The sequence below is a fragment of the Stomoxys calcitrans genome, chromosome 1, assembly GCF_963082655.1.
Source record: "Stomoxys calcitrans chromosome 1, idStoCalc2.1, whole genome shotgun sequence".
NCBI lineage: Eukaryota > Metazoa > Arthropoda > Insecta > Diptera > Muscidae > Stomoxys > Stomoxys calcitrans.
In genome coordinates, this window is record NC_081552.1 from 80,998,261 (window position 1) to 81,015,706 (window position 17,446).

The 17,446-nt window shown below is 37.9% G+C and overlaps 1 pseudogene; it reads right to left on the minus strand.

Moving 5' to 3' along the window:
* Positions 1-310: 310 nt before the first annotated feature.
* Positions 311-17,446, minus strand: part of LOC131996323 (uncharacterized) — a 57,415-nt pseudogene continuing 40,279 nt past the window's right edge.

A 17,446-nucleotide genomic window follows, 5' to 3' on the forward strand; every position in this document is an offset into this window, starting at 1 on the left:
TATTTTGTACGTATATAGTAATGTGCGATAGTGTGAGTATTACACGGTTACAATAAAAGAAAAGCCTCGTGATAAAAGTATTTTGTTTGTAAAAATAATATCCCAAACGTTAGATTTTTTGCGTGTACATTCTGCTTATATGATGTCGGTAAATTCTCCTTCGAACTTTATTAAAATCGATCGAAAATCTGTTTTCGGAGGGATGTCTGTGGAAAAATGTGTCCAACTATTGCCGTATATGCTTATAATTTGCATGATGTCTCATAGAAAAACGTCTGCTGACTAATACGATTTAAGAAAACTGCTAGAATCAATTGACTGATAGATTTCGAACCTTAATCGCTGTGAGTTCCGTTTCAATTGCATTCAATACTGCATTGACAATTGTGAAATTCTAAAAAGAAACCAAATGGTTTTATTTGAAATAATTATTTTTATACCCTCCACCATAGGATGTGGGTATACCAATTTCGTCATTCTGTTTGTAACGCCTCGAAATGTGCGTCTAAGACCCCATAAAGTATATATATTCTTGATCGTCGTTACATTCTAAGTCGAACCAGCCATGTCCGTCCGTCAATCCATCTGCCTGTCGAAAGCACTCTTACTTTTGAAGGAGTAAAGCTAACCGCTTGAAATTTTGCCCAAATACTTCTTATTAGTGTAGATCGGTTGGGATTGTAAATGGACCAAATCGGTCTATGTTTTGACATAGCTGCCATATAAACCGGTCTTGGGTCTTGACTCGTTAAGCCTTTAGAGAGCGCAATTCTCGTCCGATTTGACTGAAATTTTTCACGTGGTGTTTTGGTATCACTTCCAACATTTGTAAGTACTATGGTCTAAATCGGTACATAACCGGATATAGCTGCCATATAAACCGATCTTGGGTCTTGACTTCTTGAGCCTCTAGAGGGCGCAATTCTCTTCCGATTTGACTGAAATTTTTCAGATGGTGTTTTGATATCACTTCCAACAACTGTGCGAAGTATGGTTCAAATTGGTCCATAACCTGATATAGCTGCCATATAAACCCATCTTGGGTCTTGAGTTCTTGAGCCAATTCTCATCCGATTTGGCACACATTTTGTACAACGGCTCCTCCCACGGCCTTCAACATACGTGTGCAATATGGTCACAATCGATCTATAGCTTGATACAGCTCCCATATAAACCGATCTCCCGATTTCGCTTCTTGAGCAGCGAACCGGACTATAACGTGATATAGCTGCTCCTCCGTCCTTATTCATTATACTTTGTTTACCAAAAAACAGATACTGCGCAAAGAACTCGACAGCTGCGACCATGGTGGAGGGTATATAAGATTCGGCCCGGCTGAACTTAGCACGCTCTTACTTGTTTAATGTTAATTAATCATGGTAATCATTTCGGGGTTTAAAAATTGTGTTTCCGTGTCCTTCAAAGCTTGCATTTCATTGCTGACACATTCAACTAATTTATAGTAAAATATCTCTAATTATTCTTTGTTATTAAATAAAGTTTTTCAGACTAACAAACAAAATATTTTATTTAAAACAATTTTAAAATAATTATTTTTTACAGATAAAATCTAAATTAAAATAAGAAAATTCGAATAAAGAGAAAATTCAAAAATAATATTGCTATTCGCTCTTTAAAGAAAATTTTATTAAAACTTAAAATATTTATTGAAATTTGTAGACAACGAGAAGTTTAGGTAAACAGTAGTATACCAAAATGCATTGAGCTGGCACAAAAATTTTCAAATATTGGTTTTAAAAACTAATTTCGAGGTAGGCCCAACTGAAATTTAACCTTTAGAAACAAAGTTAATTAAAATTTAGTCTTTAGATGAAATTTTATTAAAATTTTATCTCTAGAAAAAAAATTACAACTATTTTGTCTTTAAAAAAAATTGAAATGAAATTTTGTTTTTGAAAATTAATTTCGAGGGGAGTCCGGCCATGGCTGTGGATTCTTTGTTATTGAATGTTGCATTGAACTTTTGTCTTTGGAAAAATATTTCGTTAAAGTTGACATGCCATTGCAGGATAAAATATCATTAAAATTTTGTTTTAAGTAAAAATTTCATCACACATTTTTCCTTAAGAAAAAACAAAAAAAAAATGCATTAAGTTCGGCCCGGCCGAACTATGGATACCCACCACCTAGGGTATATATGTAAACCACCTTTCATAATAGCAATTATATCGAAATATGTTCCGATTTGGACCAAATATTAATAAGTACAGTAGCTACATCTAAAAATAAACCGATCTGAACCATATACGAAACGGATGTCGGAAAGTCTTACATAAGTCACTGATAATAATTTCAGTGAAATCGGATTATAAATGCGGCTTTTTGGGGGTCAAGATTTTAAATCGAGATATCGGTCTACATGGTAGCTATATCCAAATCTGGACCGATTTGGGCCAAGTTGCAGAAAAATATCGAAGAGCCTAACACAAAACACAGTCTCAAATTTCGGCAAAATCGGGCAATAGATGCGCCTTTTATGGGTCCAAAACCTTAAATCGAGAGTTCCGTCTATATGGCAGTTATATTCAAATCTGGACCGATCTATGCCATATTGCAGAAGTATGTCAAGGGGCTTAACATAACTAACTGTCCCAAATTTCGGCGACATCGGACGATAAATGCGCCTTTTATGGGCCCAAGACCTTAAATCGAGAAATCGGTCTATATGACAGCTATATCCGAATCTGAACCGATCTGACCAAAATTGCCAAAGGATGTCGAAGGGGCTAACATTACTCACTGTCCCAAATTTCAGCCAATCGCATAATAAATGTGGCTTTTATTGGCCTAAGACCCAAAATCGGCCGATCGGTATATGTGGGGGCTATATCAAGATATAGTCCATCTTCGAACTTAATCTGATTATGGACAAAAAAAAGGATCTATGCAAAGTTTCAGCTCAATATCTCTTTTTTTTTTAAGATTGCAGCGTGATTTCAACAGACAGACGGACGGACACGTCTAGATCGTCTTAGATTTTTGCGCTGAACAAGCATAAAAAGTAATTGCGGATTTTTTAAAAGAAAGTAAATGCATTTTTAATTAAACTTAGAATGAACTTTAATCAAATATACTTTTTTTACACTTTTTTTCTAAAGCAAGCTAAAAGTAACAGCTGATAACTGACAGAAGAAAGAATGCAATTACAGAGTCACAAGCTGTGAAAAAATTTGTCAACGCCGACAATATGAAAAATCCGAAATTACTTTTTGGGCAACCCAAAATATACTTTATAGGGTCGAAAATGGATATTTCGATGTGCTGCAAACTGAATGACAAAAAGAATATACCCCCATCCGTCGGTGGTGGGTATAAAAATGTGTTGGGTAATTTTGTCTTTATACTATACTAACTGATTCGGGCCCGCTCCGCTGCACCTTCTTTTACTTAATATGTGGAACAAAATTATCCTTTGAATGTTAATTTTCAATTCAAGATCTTAAAGTAAAATACAATACCATGCTACGAAAACAGTATATGTGTATCGCTTGAATAACAGTATAACAAACAAATGCCTTTATCTGAATCCAACATTATTGTTATAAGTCTATGAATTCGCTCGAAGGGTTAAGGGTCATATCCGATTGGGTGTTTGTTATACTCCATTCTTAAAAGTCTTTATTTCAGTCCTATATTGTAATGATTTGAGGGTGTTGTCGAGGTCGAGGTGGTAGGGAACCACCTCGGCACTTGGTGACACTTGGCCCTGAAAAAATTATCAGCATCGTGCACTTCTCTCAAATACCATTTATTTCAACCACATATTACCATTGGTTTAAGTGGAGTTTATGAGATGAGGCGTCCTCAAGCACATGGCCATAAAATTTGTACACGGTTCCACATTTGGATATCAGATTCGTATTCTACTCCCATGTACCTTTTATTGAGCCATATATTGTGATGGTCAGTAAATAATTGCTGTTTGTGGGATGTTATGGGGAAGGAGTAGACCCCAAATAATAGGTCCCGAAAGAGGGTTACAATTTCGTGTTTTTCCCCAATATCTTCCGTTTGAGCCCCACATTGACGTGGTCGGTAAATATGCCCTAGGGGTGTTTTAGAGAGTGGGGTGGTCCCCAAAACACATAGCCTTGAAAATATGTCAGCATCGCGCTCTACTCTCAAATATCATTTATTTGAACTCCATATTGCAATCAGCCTTAAAATTGGATATCAAATTCATTTCGTAATCTCAAATTCCTTTATTTTAAAGCCCTTAATACAAAAGTTAGCAAATATGTCCGGTTTTGGGGTATGGGCCCTAAAAACTATCAATATCGACATCCACTCCATTTAAGACCCAAATTGTCATGGCGGGCAAATACGTCCTATTTGGGGGTTGTTATGGAAGTGGCGTGTCCCCTAGGCAGTTAGTCCCGAAATTTGATTTCAGATTCGTGGTCTACTCCCAAATACCCTTCATTTGAGTCCCATATTTCCATAGTCGGCAAACATGACCAGTTTGGGGGGTATTTTGGGGAATGAGGCGGCAATTCAGTGACCTCTTATTACAGCCCTATATTGGAATGGTCAGCAAATACGTCCTATATGGGTGGTGTTATGGGGGTCGGGTGGCCCATGGGCACTTTTTCCTGAATATTGATATCAATTCTTGCTTTACTTCCAAAGACCTTTCACTTGAGTCCCATATTTCGATGGTCGTAAATTTTTCCTCTTTGGGGGGTTTTTTTGGGAGAGACATCCCCCAAAGACTTGGACCCAAATTTGGATATCTGATTCGTATTCTACACTCTAATACCTTTTATTTAGGCCCCATTTTGCCATGGTCAGTAGTAAGTCCTGGTTTTTGGGTGTATTGGGGTAAAGGTGGACCTCCAGAATATTGGTCCCACATTTGGATATCCGATTCTATTTCTACTCGCAAATACCTTTCATTTGAGTTCCATATTGCCATGGTTGGTAAATATGTCCGATTTAGGGGTGTTTTGGGGGTTAAGGTATTCCCCCAAACACTTGGTCCGACAATTGGATATCAGATGCGTTTTCTAATTCTAAATACCTTTCGTTTGAGTCCCATATTGTCGTGATTGATCTAAATATATATTGGGTAGGTTTTAGGGTGGGGCGGCCCCCCTAGGTACCCCATCCGAAATGTGGATACCAAATTTTTATACCCTCCACCATAAGATGGGGGGTATACTAATTTCGTCATTCTGTTTGTAACTACTCGAAATATTCGTCTGAGACCCCATAAAGTATATATATTCTTGATCGTCGCGACATTTTATGTCGATCTAGCCATGTCCGTCCGTCTGTCCGTCCGTCCGTCCGTCCGTCCGTCCGTCTGTCTGTCGAAAGCACGCTAACTTCCAAAGGAGTAAAGCTAGCCGCTTGAAATTTTGCACAAATACTTTTTATTAGTGTAGGTCGGTTGGTATTGTAAATGGGCCATATCGGTCCATGTTTTGATATAGCTGCCATATAAACCGATCTTGGGTCTTGACTTCTTGAGCCTCTAGAGTGCGCAATTCCGATCCAATTATCCGATTGGGATGAAATTTTGCACGACGTGTTTTGTTATGATATCCAACAACTGTGCCAAGTATGGTTCAAATCGGTCCATAACCTGATATAGCTGCCATATAAACCGATCATGGGTCTTGACTTCTTGAGCCTCTAGAGTGCCCAATTCTTATCCGATTGGGATGAAATTTTGCACGACGTGTTTTGTATTGATATCCAATAACTGTGCCAAGTATGGTTCAAATCGGTCCATAACCTGATATAGCTGCCATATAAACCGATCTTGGGTCTTGACTTCTTGAGCCTCTAGAAGGCGCAATTCTTATCCGATTGGAATGAAATTTAGCATGACATGTTTTGTTACGATATCCAACAACTGTGCCAAGTATGGTTCAAATCGATCTATAACCTTATATAGCTGTCATATAAACCGATCTTGGGTCTTGACTTCTTGAGCCTCTAGAGGGCGCAATTCTTATCCAATTTGAATGAATTTTGGCACGTAGTATTTTGTTATGATATCCAACAACTGTGCCAAATATGGTTCAAATCGGTTCATAACCTGATATAGCTGTCATATAAACAGATCTGGGGACTTGACTTCTTGAGCTTCTAGAGGGCGCAATTCCTATCCGATTTGGCTGAAATGTCGCAAGACGTTTTTTATTGTTACTTTCAACAACTATGGCAAATAAAGTACAAGTCGGTTCATAACCTGATATAGCTGCCATATAAACCGATCTGGGATCTTGACTTCTTGAGCCTCTAGAGGTCGCAATTATTATCCGATTTGCCTGAAATTTTGTACGACGGATTCTCTCATGACCATCAACATACGTGTTTATTATGATCTGAATCGGACCATAGCCCGATACAGCTCCCATATAAATCGATCTCTCTATTTTACTTTTTGAGCTCACAAAGAGCGCAATTCTTATTCGAATTGGCTGACATTTTACACAGGTCTCCAACATATAATTTAATTGTGGTCCAAACAGGACCATATCTTGATGTCGCTCTAATAGCAGAACAAATCTTTTCTTATATCCTGTTTTGCCTAAGAAGAGATGCCGGGAAGAGAACTCGACAAATGCGATCCATGGTGGAGGGTATATAAGATTCGGCCCGGCCGAACTTAGCACGCTTTTACTTGTTATTTTTACATTCATATTAGAGAGCACACAAAATTTCGCTTAAATCACACCACCAATCACCGAAATCTAGCGTTTCTCAAAAATATGTTAAGGGGAAGGGTCCGACGCCCTTCAGACATCAAAAAATGTAATACCCTATATTCACCACGGGATCATTATGCACTATCGGTGCAAATTTCATGAAAATCGGTTCAACTGTTTTTGAGCCTATAAGGAACACACAAACAAACATACAAACAAACAAACCGGCAAACAAACACAAACACAAATTGATTTTTATATATATAAGAAGATTATTGCTACGAAATTTGGTCATTCAAGAAAATTTTAGTGAAATTTTGTGTTAAAAATAAATTTAATTAAAATTTTATCTACAGAAAAAAAAATTATTTATTTATATTTTTTTTGTAGACGATCTCATTTTTGGTGGGGCTTGGGCCCGAGTCCTCCCTCCTGGCTACGTCCCTGTGGCTAAAGTTAAATATATTCAAGCGAAACGTTACACGGTTACAATAACAGCAACACTTCGCCATAAATGTATTTTGCTTGTCGTTACAATTTCCCAAACGTTTTATGTTTTTGCGTGTAGACACAAATTGAACCGATCTGCCGATTTAAGACTTTGGCATGGACCAGATTGGTCCATATTTGGAAATATCTATCATCATGATCTACAAGTGGTATTTACATCTCCATTGCGCTGAATTTTGAAACAATAGGTTGTTCTAGACCCCATTACATTTGTACCGAATATAGATCGAACCATATTTGTATATAGCGGACCAAGGATGGAATATTATACTCAGACGTTTTCGACCATTGAGATACCACGCTGGTGGAGACGGCCCTTCACGATGTGGTAAGAGGAGTCGAAACGCCTTTCTAACCTTGGCGGCTTTTATCAACAGAGATAAGGTTGAGTACTGCCCTGGACTGCAAGGTAGTTAACCTGAATATATCCCGTTCGACAAATGCTATGCGGCAGAATAATTAACGCGGACTTGGGAGATAGTATTGTGCTATTGATAAAAGGCAAATTTCAGTCGACGATTATCTAGATCATGGAAAGGTAACTGATGAGATGGGTTACGAGAATGGGTTGAGTACTAACCCAAGGAAGACGAAGATAGTGCTCTTCGCTCGGATTAGGGACACCTTTCATTGAACGGGACTATTCGCCTGAGACAGAATTCCTGGCCCTAGTATTCGATTGGAAACTGCCATGGAACCGAAATACGGAGGAAAGAAGCAGGAAGGCGCCCTGCAGGAGGACGTTCGGCGTAATTTCTCATTCTTTCTAAGGCTAAAATTCAAAAATTTTTTTTTTTTTGTTTGTAGCCAAAGTGAGGTGACCCCGCTGAAATAAAATCCTGGCTTCGCTGCTTTTCGCCAGGAAGTAAGATGTTAACCCATATTATATTTACTCTTTTGGGTATTATGGATGCGGATGAAAAACTGCCGAAGGTCTTGGACTATTTTACACCGAGACAGTTTCAGAAAGACAACTTCAGGATTCGAGGTCGAAGTACGTGGAGAAATGTTTGCAATCCCAGATTTAACTCCGAACTCAGGACATGGCAATGTCTTGAGTGACCGGACACTATTGTGTCCATCCATGTGGAATCGTAAAATGGGAAAGCATGTGAATTTAACAGGAAGGCCTCGTTCACATCGAGTGAAGATGTCGTCGATCGTCGTACCGTTTTATCCATCAGTCTGTCCGCCCGTCTGTTGAAGTCAAGCTGCAGCGTAGAAAAATGAACTTTGAGCAAATAACTTGTTTTACAACAAGCAGGTAAATTTCGAAGATGGCCTACATCGGACTATAGCTTGATATACACGCAAAAAAATAGTTCGTTTAATATAAAGGAAATTTCCGCCAAGTCAAATTCTTTTCTGAAAAACGTTGGACTTTCTTTACGTTAAAAGTACATGACTTTTGCTTTAAATTCTCCAAGGTTTTGTGACAAACAGAAGAATTTTTTTCCGGACAATTTCAATTTCATTCTCCATATATAAAATATGTTATTCGGGGTTTCAACTAGTTTTTCTTTATTTATAAATTAATTTAACGTCAAACGTTAAAAATAGATTTTGCATATAGAAAAGGATGAAAAGTTCTATTTAATGTTGTAACACGATTCAAACTCAAACCTTTTTTACCCTCCACCATAGGATGGGGGTATACTAATTTCGTCATTCTGTTTGTAACACCTCGAAATATGCGTCTGAGACCCCTTAACGTATATATATTCTTGATCGTTATGCCATTTTAAGTTGATCTAGCTATGTCCATCCGTCTGTCCGTCCGCCCGTCCACAAATACTTTTTATTAGTGTAGGTCGGTTGGAATTGTAAATCGGCCAAATCCGTCCATGTTTTGATATAGCTGCCGCATAAACCGATCTTGGGCCTTGACTAGTTGAGCCTCTAGGGGGCGCAATTATCGTCTGATTTGACTTAAGCTTTGCACGTGGTGTTTTGGTATCAAATCGGATCATAATCTGGTATAGCTATAATATAAACTGATCTTGGATCTTGACATGTTGAGCCAATAGAGCGCGCAATTCTCATCCAATTAGGCTGCAATTTTGCGTGAGGTGTTTTGTTATGACTTCCAAAAACTGTGCTAGTATGGCGCAAATCGGTACATAACCTGATATAGCTGCCACATAAACCACCCTGGGATCTCAACTTCTTGAGCCTCTAGAGGATGAAATTCTCATCCAATTTGACTGAAATTTTGTACAACGGTTTCTTTCACGACCTTCAACATACGTGTCTAATATGGTCTGATTCGATCAACAGCTTGATACAGCTGCCATATAAACCTATCTCCCGATTTTGCTTTTTGAGCACCTACAAGGCGCAATTCTTATCCGAATGAAATGTGCCTTAGAAATTCTTGTCGTGTTTTTTGTGCTGCTCTAATGATTTGTTGCCATTGGACATGCCAATATTTTTGCACCTGAGGCGAGACTTTAAAAATTTTCACTTTCCGAGCATACCAAGCTGCTCAACATACTGACTGCTATTTGCTCAGTCAAAACAAGAAAGGAAAGCATGTTGTGTGTGAGAATGTATCTATAGCAGCGATGAGCACAAAATTGCAATTATTTGAAAGCCCATGGGCCTGCTTGGGATTTTATTATTTTGTACGTATATAGTAATGTGCGATAGTGTGAGTATTACACGGTTACAATAAAAGAAAAGCCTCGTGATAAAAGTATTTTGTTTGTAAAAATAATATCCCAAACGTTAGATTTTTTGCGTGTACATTCTGCTTATATGATGTCGGTAAATTCTCCTTCGAACTTTATTAAAATCGATCGAAAATCTGTTTTCGGAGGGATGTCTGTGGAAAAATGTGTCCAACTATTGCCGTATATGCTTATAATTTGCATGATGTCTCATAGAAAAACGTCTGCTGACTAATACGATTTAAGAAAACTGCTAGAATCAATTGACTGATAGATTTCGAACCTTAATCGCTGTGAGTTCCGTTTCAATTGCATTCAATACTGCATTGACAATTGTGAAATTCTAAAAAGAAACCAAATGGTTTTATTTGAAATAATTATTTTTATACCCTCCACCATAGGATGTGGGTATACCAATTTCGTCATTCTGTTTGTAACGCCTCGAAATGTGCGTCTAAGACCCCATAAAGTATATATATTCTTGATCGTCGTTACATTCTAAGTCGAACCAGCCATGTCCGTCCGTCAATCCATCTGCCTGTCGAAAGCACTCTTACTTTTGAAGGAGTAAAGCTAACCGCTTGAAATTTTGCCCAAATACTTCTTATTAGTGTAGATCGGTTGGGATTGTAAATGGACCAAATCGGTCTATGTTTTGACATAGCTGCCATATAAACCGGTCTTGGGTCTTGACTCGTTAAGCCTTTAGAGAGCGCAATTCTCGTCCGATTTGACTGAAATTTTTCACGTGGTGTTTTGGTATCACTTCCAACATTTGTAAGTACTATGGTCTAAATCGGTACATAACCGGATATAGCTGCCATATAAACCGATCTTGGGTCTTGACTTCTTGAGCCTCTAGAGGGCGCAATTCTCTTCCGATTTGACTGAAATTTTTCAGATGGTGTTTTGATATCACTTCCAACAACTGTGCGAAGTATGGTTCAAATTGGTCCATAACCTGATATAGCTGCCATATAAACCCATCTTGGGTCTTGAGTTCTTGAGCCAATTCTCATCCGATTTGGCACACATTTTGTACAACGGCTCCTCCCACGGCCTTCAACATACGTGTGCAATATGGTCACAATCGATCTATAGCTTGATACAGCTCCCATATAAACCGATCTCCCGATTTCGCTTCTTGAGCAGCGAACCGGACTATAACGTGATATAGCTGCTCCTCCGTCCTTATTCATTATACTTTGTTTACCAAAAAACAGATACTGCGCAAAGAACTCGACAGCTGCGACCATGGTGGAGGGTATATAAGATTCGGCCCGGCTGAACTTAGCACGCTCTTACTTGTTTAATGTTAATTAATCATGGTAATCATTTCGGGGTTTAAAAATTGTGTTTCCGTGTCCTTCAAAGCTTGCATTTCATTGCTGACACATTCAACTAATTTATAGTAAAATATCTCTAATTATTCTTTGTTATTAAATAAAGTTTTTCAGACTAACAAACAAAATATTTTATTTAAAACAATTTTAAAATAATTATTTTTTACAGATAAAATCTAAATTAAAATAAGAAAATTCGAATAAAGAGAAAATTCAAAAATAATATTGCTATTCGCTCTTTAAAGAAAATTTTATTAAAACTTAAAATATTTATTGAAATTTGTAGACAACGAGAAGTTTAGGTAAACAGTAGTATACCAAAATGCATTGAGCTGGCACAAAAATTTTCAAATATTGGTTTTAAAAACTAATTTCGAGGTAGGCCCAACTGAAATTTAACCTTTAGAAACAAAGTTAATTAAAATTTAGTCTTTAGATGAAATTTTATTAAAATTTTATCTCTAGAAAAAAAATTACAACTATTTTGTCTTTAAAAAAAATTGAAATGAAATTTTGTTTTTGAAAATTAATTTCGAGGGGAGTCCGGCCATGGCTGTGGATTCTTTGTTATTGAATGTTGCATTGAACTTTTGTCTTTGGAAAAATATTTCGTTAAAGTTGACATGCCATTGCAGGATAAAATATCATTAAAATTTTGTTTTAAGTAAAAATTTCATCACACATTTTTCCTTAAGAAAAAACAAAAAAAAAATGCATTAAGTTCGGCCCGGCCGAACTATGGATACCCACCACCTAGGGTATATATGTAAACCACCTTTCATAATAGCAATTATATCGAAATATGTTCCGATTTGGACCAAATATTAATAAGTACAGTAGCTACATCTAAAAATAAACCGATCTGAACCATATACGAAACGGATGTCGGAAAGTCTTACATAAGTCACTGATAATAATTTCAGTGAAATCGGATTATAAATGCGGCTTTTTGGGGGTCAAGATTTTAAATCGAGATATCGGTCTACATGGTAGCTATATCCAAATCTGGACCGATTTGGGCCAAGTTGCAGAAAAATATCGAAGAGCCTAACACAAAACACAGTCTCAAATTTCGGCAAAATCGGGCAATAGATGCGCCTTTTATGGGTCCAAAACCTTAAATCGAGAGTTCCGTCTATATGGCAGTTATATTCAAATCTGGACCGATCTATGCCATATTGCAGAAGTATGTCAAGGGGCTTAACATAACTAACTGTCCCAAATTTCGGCGACATCGGACGATAAATGCGCCTTTTATGGGCCCAAGACCTTAAATCGAGAAATCGGTCTATATGACAGCTATATCCGAATCTGAACCGATCTGACCAAAATTGCCAAAGGATGTCGAAGGGGCTAACATTACTCACTGTCCCAAATTTCAGCCAATCGCATAATAAATGTGGCTTTTATTGGCCTAAGACCCAAAATCGGCCGATCGGTATATGTGGGGGCTATATCAAGATATAGTCCATCTTCGAACTTAATCTGATTATGGACAAAAAAAAGGATCTATGCAAAGTTTCAGCTCAATATCTCTTTTTTTTTTAAGATTGCAGCGTGATTTCAACAGACAGACGGACGGACACGTCTAGATCGTCTTAGATTTTTGCGCTGAACAAGCATAAAAAGTAATTGCGGATTTTTTAAAAGAAAGTAAATGCATTTTTAATTAAACTTAGAATGAACTTTAATCAAATATACTTTTTTTACACTTTTTTTCTAAAGCAAGCTAAAAGTAACAGCTGATAACTGACAGAAGAAAGAATGCAATTACAGAGTCACAAGCTGTGAAAAAATTTGTCAACGCCGACAATATGAAAAATCCGAAATTACTTTTTGGGCAACCCAAAATATACTTTATAGGGTCGAAAATGGATATTTCGATGTGCTGCAAACTGAATGACAAAAAGAATATACCCCCATCCGTCGGTGGTGGGTATAAAAATGTGTTGGGTAATTTTGTCTTTATACTATACTAACTGATTCGGGCCCGCTCCGCTGCACCTTCTTTTACTTAATATGTGGAACAAAATTATCCTTTGAATGTTAATTTTCAATTCAAGATCTTAAAGTAAAATACAATACCATGCTACGAAAACAGTATATGTGTATCGCTTGAATAACAGTATAACAAACAAATGCCTTTATCTGAATCCAACATTATTGTTATAAGTCTATGAATTCGCTCGAAGGGTTAAGGGTCATATCCGATTGGGTGTTTGTTATACTCCATTCTTAAAAGTCTTTATTTCAGTCCTATATTGTAATGATTTGAGGGTGTTGTCGAGGTCGAGGTGGTAGGGAACCACCTCGGCACTTGGTGACACTTGGCCCTGAAAAAATTATCAGCATCGTGCACTTCTCTCAAATACCATTTATTTCAACCACATATTACCATTGGTTTAAGTGGAGTTTATGAGATGAGGCGTCCTCAAGCACATGGCCATAAAATTTGTACACGGTTCCACATTTGGATATCAGATTCGTATTCTACTCCCATGTACCTTTTATTGAGCCATATATTGTGATGGTCAGTAAATAATTGCTGTTTGTGGGATGTTATGGGGAAGGAGTAGACCCCAAATAATAGGTCCCGAAAGAGGGTTACAATTTCGTGTTTTTCCCCAATATCTTCCGTTTGAGCCCCACATTGACGTGGTCGGTAAATATGCCCTAGGGGTGTTTTAGAGAGTGGGGTGGTCCCCAAAACACATAGCCTTGAAAATATGTCAGCATCGCGCTCTACTCTCAAATATCATTTATTTGAACTCCATATTGCAATCAGCCTTAAAATTGGATATCAAATTCATTTCGTAATCTCAAATTCCTTTATTTTAAAGCCCTTAATACAAAAGTTAGCAAATATGTCCGGTTTTGGGGTATGGGCCCTAAAAACTATCAATATCGACATCCACTCCATTTAAGACCCAAATTGTCATGGCGGGCAAATACGTCCTATTTGGGGGTTGTTATGGAAGTGGCGTGTCCCCTAGGCAGTTAGTCCCGAAATTTGATTTCAGATTCGTGGTCTACTCCCAAATACCCTTCATTTGAGTCCCATATTTCCATAGTCGGCAAACATGACCAGTTTGGGGGGTATTTTGGGGAATGAGGCGGCAATTCAGTGACCTCTTATTACAGCCCTATATTGGAATGGTCAGCAAATACGTCCTATATGGGTGGTGTTATGGGGGTCGGGTGGCCCATGGGCACTTTTTCCTGAATATTGATATCAATTCTTGCTTTACTTCCAAAGACCTTTCACTTGAGTCCCATATTTCGATGGTCGTAAATTTTTCCTCTTTGGGGGGTTTTTTTGGGAGAGACATCCCCCAAAGACTTGGACCCAAATTTGGATATCTGATTCGTATTCTACACTCTAATACCTTTTATTTAGGCCCCATTTTGCCATGGTCAGTAGTAAGTCCTGGTTTTTGGGTGTATTGGGGTAAAGGTGGACCTCCAGAATATTGGTCCCACATTTGGATATCCGATTCTATTTCTACTCGCAAATACCTTTCATTTGAGTTCCATATTGCCATGGTTGGTAAATATGTCCGATTTAGGGGTGTTTTGGGGGTTAAGGTATTCCCCCAAACACTTGGTCCGACAATTGGATATCAGATGCGTTTTCTAATTCTAAATACCTTTCGTTTGAGTCCCATATTGTCGTGATTGATCTAAATATATATTGGGTAGGTTTTAGGGTGGGGCGGCCCCCCTAGGTACCCCATCCGAAATGTGGATACCAAATTTTTATTTTTACGTTCATATTAGAGAGCACACAAAATTTCGCTTAAATCACACCACCAATCACCGAAATCTAGCGTTTCTCAAAAATATGTTAAGGGGAAGGGTCCGACGCCCTTCAGACATCAAAAAATGTAATACCCTATATTCACCACGGGATCATTATGCACTATCGGTGCAAATTTCATGAAAATCGGTTCAACTGTTTTTGAGCCTATAAGGAACACACAAACAAACATACAAACAAACAAACCGGCAAACAAACACAAGCACAAATTGATTTTTATATATATAAGAAGATTATTGCTACGAAATTTGGTCATTCAAGAAAATTTTAGTGAAATTTTGTGTTAAAAATAAATTTAATTAAAATTTTATCTACAGAAAAAAAAATTATTTATTTATATTTTTTTTGTAGACGATCTCATTTTTGGTGGGGCTTGGGCCCGAGTCCTCCCTCCTGGCTACGTCCCTGTGGCTAAAGTTAAATATATTCAAGCGAAACGTTACACGGTTACAATAACAGCAACACTTCGCCATAAATGTATTTTGCTTGTCGTTACAATTTCCCAAACGTTTTATGTTTTTGCGTGTAGACACAAATTGAACCGATCTGCCGATTTAAGACTTTGGCATGGACCAGATTGGTCCATATTTGGAAATATCTATCATCATGATCTACAAGTGGTATTTACATCTCCATTGCGCTGAATTTTGAAACAATAGGTTGTTCTAGACCCCATTACATTTGTACCGAATATAGATCGAACCATATTTGTATATAGCGGACCAAGGATGGAATATTATACTCAGACGTTTTCGACCATTGAGATACCACAAGAGCAGGAGAAGGAAGATGCCTTCTAGTTCCTACCACTGAACCATCCAGATCGTTTTAATAAGCCCAACAGCTTGATCCTGATTGTCAGTGTGGGACACATACACACCAGATGTTCTATAGTCTCTTCTTCTTCGACGTCCTCATAGCTTTGGAAAAAAGTTATCAGCATATTTTCAACCAGACAGAAATTATGACGGACACAATGACTGAGACGTACAATCAGAGACAGAAAAGCAGTAGACCTCTTCAAGTCTACATTGGGCCACATAATTTCGGAATGCTCACAGCACAATTTATCTAGCCACAATGTCCACGCGCATAAGGTTAAATCTTCCATATTGACTTAGTCCAGTACTGCGGCTTTCACGATCCCGCCAATCTTTCTAAGGGCGCACGATACATTTCAATTGAGAGTTGATCCCCGAAAGTTATTAGTTTGTAGCAGCCCCGATACCGGTATGTATCGTCACAAACTGAAAGAGGCCCAGAAAATTCCGCGAGGACATCGGATTATTCAGATGGCAGTCCATTGTCTATCCTACTCCAATTATTGCAGTTCTTCTCCCTTGTCGACTTCTAAAATAACAATGTTGTCCTTAGCGACATTAGCAAAGGTTCTTGGACCCGAATTACTTTTGTTCGCCTTAGTTATTTTGGGCATGGAGCATCCCATCCAGGTTTCCGTAGCCCTTTGGCTGACTGTGTTACTGTTTCCGAATCTAGACGTGTAGCTTTTGGGATAGCACAATTAAGGGAGTCCCTCTTCTTATCGGTGAGAGTTCTAGGATCATATAATTCCAACCTGTTAAAGATCTTATTGGTTTGCCAGAGAAGGCTGATGACCTAGGCAAATTATAGGCATGCGAAGATAGAATAGGTTCGACCTTGTCCTTAAGACTGGAACCAAGTGTCTTCGTCAAGAGCCCGAAATAACCAGTCGTCTGTCAGCCAGTGGAGTTTGTCGCATCCAGTGGAGACCATTACACTTAAAGCAAGTTAGAGCGTGCTAAGTTCGGCCAGACCGAATCGTATTTGTCGAGTTCTTTGTGCGGTATATCTTTTTAGGCAAACTAAGAATAATGGATAAGAATTATTTTGCTATTGGAGATATATCAAGTTATTGTCCGAATTGTACCATAAGTGAATTGAATGTTGAAGACCATAGTAGAAGTCATTGGGTTATATTACAGTCCATCCGGTTAAGAATTGCGTCTTGTAGGGGATCAATAAGCATAATGGGGAGATCGGTTTATGTGGGTGCTGTATGAGGCTATAGATCGATTAAGACCAAAGGTTATGGGAGAAGCCGTTGTACAAAATTTCAGCAAAATCAGATAAAAATTTCGCCATCTATCGGCTCAAGAAGCCAAGATCCCATATCGGTTAATATGGCAGCTATATATATATATATATATAGTTAAAACCCGATTTAAACCATGCTTCGCACAGTTGTTGGAAGACATAACAAAACACTTCATGCTAAACTTCAGCCAAATTGAATGAGAAATGCGTCCTTTAGTGGCTCAAGAAGTCAAGACCCAAGATCCGTTTATATGGTAGCTATATCAGGTTATAAACCGATTTATACCATACTTAGCACAGTTTTTGGAATTGATACAGAAATACCACGTGCAAATTGAGTCCTCTAGATCA